Source organism: Mastomys coucha, unplaced genomic scaffold (genome assembly GCF_008632895.1).
Source record: "Mastomys coucha isolate ucsf_1 unplaced genomic scaffold, UCSF_Mcou_1 pScaffold3, whole genome shotgun sequence".
In the NCBI taxonomy this organism is placed as follows: domain Eukaryota; kingdom Metazoa; phylum Chordata; class Mammalia; order Rodentia; family Muridae; genus Mastomys; species Mastomys coucha.
In genome coordinates, this window is record NW_022196909.1 from 4,144,732 (window position 1) to 4,150,212 (window position 5,481).

The following is a 5,481-nucleotide window of genomic DNA, read 5'->3' on the forward strand; positions in this document are numbered from 1 at the left end:
CATAAAGGTCATTAAAGTGTAATGGGACCACACTAAGATTTGGGATTTTATTTTCTAAGGCAAAAGAAATTGTTGAGCACTGACAGAATTTTATTGAATCCACAAATTAAAGGAACAGGTAAAATAGGATGGATATTTTAACTATGCTAACAGTGGGAGGGGTAATCCAGAGGGAGAGAGGGAAAGAGATAAACAGCACTAAGGATATTGGAAAAAGCAATGGAGAAGTTTAAGCTTGCTTTAAACACATACACACACAAAGGGAGAAGGCAGAAAGGGAGAGAGGAATAGAGGGGGGAGGGAGGGAGGGAGGGAGAGAGAGAGAGAGAGCGAGCTCTACATAGGGCACATAGGGGACAATACTCTCTCTGAAGCCATAACCTACCTAACAAAAATCTTCCAGTGCAAGACATGGGAAATCTCCCTTAGAATTATCAGTCAGTGTTCAAAAGACTCCTCCCAAAACATGGTTTTGGGTATCCTTGGTTGCTTACCACAATCTGAAGATAAACCCCTATTGCAGAAGAGACTACTCACTTAGGATACAAGAATAACAGGAATCAAACTGGGACTGGCTATCTTCTTCATGTGGAGGCTCTCCGTAGTACTGAAAAGTGCTATGCAGGCTGCCAAGGGAGAGAAGCAGTCAACAGTCACATCCAACTATAAAGTCTATAGACCACAACAATGATCAGTTATGAAAAATTTTCCCAATGGTGCAATAGTGGCATTCATCTCAGAGGTAACCAACAATGGTTTAGTGTCACTTAAGTCATAAGTCCTGCTCAATAAGAGGGAATTAATGCCTAGACAACCACATGCAATCTGAGGGCTCATAAACCCTAGAGAACCTGTGATTGACAGTTTACTGAATCAATATAATTTCCAACTACAATCTAATTCTATCACCAGAGGAAATTGTAGCTCTCACCCTTTGTGATGGTTTGAATGAGAATGGTCCCCACAGAGTAATATATTTGAACACTTGGTCCACAGTTGTTTGAACTGTTTGAGTATGATGTGTCACTTGGGTGGGCTTTAAGGTTTCAAAAGCATAGGCCTTTATAAAGATCTACAGACAACCAACAAATGTTGAGAGAAGATGAATCAAGGGTAAACTCCCTGATAAGTTATCCATTCCCAAGTGGCCAGTTTTAAATATATATATATATATATATATATATATATATATATATATATATATATGCTTCTCAGTAAGTAACACTAAGTTTATACATAAGTTTATAAGTTTATACGTGGTAGTTTATACATAAGAAGCAATAAAATTAAAGATGAGCTCATTAATTTGAATAGCTTTATTTTTCCATTTTGAGTTTCTATACTGGAAGGAGAAAAACAGCATATTTTACCCTAAAATAAAAGTACATTTCAGTGTACCCTTTTAAGCTTATCTATTTTATTACTATTTTTACAATTTTGTCAGTCTTTCCTTGCTTGTATGCCTTGTTCTTTCTATTTATTTTAATATTTCTAAACAAAAATTTTGTGCAATCGCTTATCAACATCATCAGACTATTTTACATACATTTATAAATAGTACTTACATAGAGGAGTGGAGTGCTCTATAGAACATAACTGACTTTCCTGCAGAAGAAATAGGATCACAGATTTACAGGAATCATAGAAATGTTATATTGCAAACAGGTTCTTTCCTAATCCGCAGTTACCTTCCTTTACTAGTAAGCTTCAGTTAAAAATCAATAATAGGTGATAGTTTAATATAGCTATTATTATAAATGGCATTTTACAAGATGAAGACAGGAAGTGTTAAAGCAACTGGCAACACATGAGGAGGAAGTTGCTAAGACCTACCAAGGCCTGGGAGGGAAATCAAGACAGAATGGTGTAAGCCAAGGATTGTGGTCAGAGTTTTTGTCCAAAGTGGACTACAGGAAAGGCATCTTTGCAAAAGGGTTAGAGGACCAGAAAGGGTTATTTTGAGGGAGGGTGTAACATCTCAAGAGGACAGAGAACTCATATATGACAAGGAGAGGGTATCTACCCATCTTTGTTATGTAGGTACATATGTGTGTACATGAGAGTATGCAACATTGTGACATGTCTTTCTTTAAATGTGTATAGGGACTTGTCACCTTTAATAAATATACTATAGCATCAAAAGCCATAATAACTATCACCTCCATGTATAAATATGCCATAATTTGATCTATCCTGTAACATTTTATGCATTTGGGATATGTATTTCTGTGAGTGAATCTAAATAAATGGACACTGAATTATGTATTTACTGAACAAACACATTAAGTGCCAAAATAAAGCTTCATTAAATAAAGTTTCATATTTGTTCAATTATTTCCTCTTAAGTCTTCAGAAGTGGTAAACTTAAACAGTATGAACTTTTTTTTCAAGTTAAACAACTATTGTATCATTTCCTGCTTCCAATATGTCCACTACTTAATTGTAAGAGCTACCTTGAGAACTTTTTGGCCAATTTATTCAGTTTCAAACACAGACAACTGAGTTAACTAGGTGCTGATATAACATCAATCTGATATCTGATGACATATATTACTTCAACCTGTGAGGAAAACTCACAGACATATTCATAGAAATTTTTCTCAAACATTTTGCTATCTGACTCATATACTGAAGTAAAATAGCATTTATTTTTATGACATTGATGTGAGCTTGACGTCATAGTCTTTCTGTGCACTAGTTACAGGCCTTTGGCATCCTAGATAGAACAAAGATTAAACGTTAAATTCACCTGCATAACGTGGTTGTAGATCTCTCAAAATTTTGGCTGAGTGTTTCTGGGCCCACTGGTCAGTCCCAATCCTCAGTTTCTTTATCTTGGTTTACTTCTTCTCAGAGTCCATATGTTGCCTAGGTGGACCCTTGGGAGCAGAAAATATATGCAAACTTACAAAATGTTTCCCTTTTATTTCATTACAGATTAGCTGGTAGTAATTTACGTTTCAGATTAAGTTTCCCACACAATGTGTAGCTGTTGGGTGGAAGTTTGGGCTTCTTCCATCAGGGCCTTGCCAAGGAGTTCCATACCATTGAGATACTTCTTTCTTTGCAAAGAAAAGAAAGTTTCCTACACAGCTCAAAATTTTAGGAATCATTTCTTTAAATTTAGTGAATTTCCACAAAGACTCATTTAGCTGGTAAAATCTGTCCTCATCCATCCTGTTAATGTGAAGCTGTTTTTTTTTTTTTTATTGCTAACAACTATTCACCTATTCCTTTTTAATTTCAATACTTGAATTCTTCTCATTATTGTTTTTGATTTTTTTATTATCAAAATAGGTATTTTCTCATATAATGTATCCTGATTGCATCTTCTATTTCCTCTACTCCTCCCAATTCCTTCCCACACACCCCCATCCAGTTCCGCCCCTTCTGTCTCTCATTAGAAAACAACAGGCTACTAAGTGATTATAACAAAAATAATATAATATAATATAGTACAGTATAGTGTGATGTGATATAATATGATATGATAAAAACACATTGCAATAAATCAAAACAAAAAGAAGAAAAAGAGCCTAAGAAAAGGCACAAGAAACAGATATAGACACAGACGCTCACTTAACTGCACACCCTAGAATCCTATAACAACGTGAAACTGGAAGCCATTATTCATATTGAAAGGACCTTTGGGATAAAAAAAGGAAAGAATAAAAATAAACAGAAAAATAAAAACTAGAAAATTATGCAATTTGATTGTTCCTGGAGAAGAAAGGACAAGTGGACACATGTCCCATCTCTAACCCAGAATCTATCTTCACTTGATAACCCCTTGCAAATACAAATTTAGTTTCTTGCTAGGGAAAATGAAACAAAACTATTCTTCAGATATGCTGCATATCCAGCCCATACATGTCCAACAGAAAAACATTTGATCACATTTCTGGAGGTTCCTTGTCTTACAATGTTATATCAGGAGGTTTTAAAATCATTATTGCTTTTGAATTCTGAGTCTCCTACTCATTGACTATATTCATTGACCATAGTGTCTCTCTGTAATCCTCTATTAATGTACCTTCTGTCTTGTACTTTTTACCCTATGACAATCTTTTTTATAATTATTATTACTTTTTTTACATTTCAAATGTTATCCTTTTCCCAGTTTTCCCTCCAGAAACCCTCTATCTCATCCTCCCTCCCCCACTTCTATGAAGGTGCTCACCCACTCTCCCACCTACTCTTGCCTCTCCACCCTGGCATTCACCTATACTGGGGCATCAAGCCTTCCTAGGACAAAGGGCCTCTCCTCCCATTGACGTCCTAGAAGGTAAGGCAGGTGTTCAATCAGAGCCAAGACAGTATTCTGGTAATCACAGACTTGAGTCTGGTGATCTTTCTTTCATGTTTTTGGATGAGTAGTATATAGAACAAATAAACTTTATAGAAATATAAATAAATAATGTAATAAATAAAACATGTTTGATAAAAAGTTCAATAATATCATAAATCATATAGAATTAAAACTTTTTTCAAAGTATAGGTTGTTTGTATTTTTATATTTCTTTGTACTTATGGCACCCCTCATGATTACAAATAACTTATATCTGGCATCTTATGAAAGAAAGCTCTACTCTAACAACATATTAGGTTATTGCTAAATGTCAGTCCTTTAAAGCCTAAATAAATACTCTACATCTCCAACATTTTTGTTATCAGAGGTAATCATAATTACAAGTTAATGTCTACACTAGTATTTCAGTTAGCAAGAGAAGGGTGTTAGGTCCTGCCTAAAATATGGGTCTCTATATTTTTGTGGTCATAAGGACAAGTCTGTATCCACAACAAACATATGAGAACTTATGGCTAAAGAAACTCTGCTGTCTAACCCTTTCTAAATTAATTTGCCATTGGGTAAGAGATGTACCTTCTGACTAACCCATAAAAATATCTAACTCAAGAAAGGCTACCCAGAGACTGTCCCACCTGAGGATTCATCCCATATACAGTTACCAAACCCAGACACTGTTGTGGATGCCAAGAAGTGCATGCTGAAAGGAGCCTGGTATGGCTGTCTCCTAAGAAGCCCTGCCAGAACCTTACAAATATAGAGGTTGACTGAGAGGTAGCCAACCATTGGACTGAGCATGGGGTCTCCAATAGAAGAGTTAGAGAAAGGATTGAAGGAGTTGAAGGGGTTTGCAGCCGCACAGGAAGAAAACAATATCAACCAACCAGACCCCCCAGAACTCCAAGGAACTAAGCCATCAACAAAGGAGTACACATGGCTCCAGCTGCATATATATCAGAGGATGTCCTTGTTATGCATCAATGAAAGGAGAGGTCCTTAGTCCTGTGAAGGCTCGATAGATGCCCCAGTGTAGGAGAGTTTAGGGTGGGGAGGTGGGAGTGGGTGGGTATAGCAACACCCTCAAGGAGGAGGGAAGATGTGATAGGGTGTTTCTGAGAGGGAGGGAAACCGAGAAAGGGGATAACATTTGAAATGTAAATAAAGAGACTATCCAA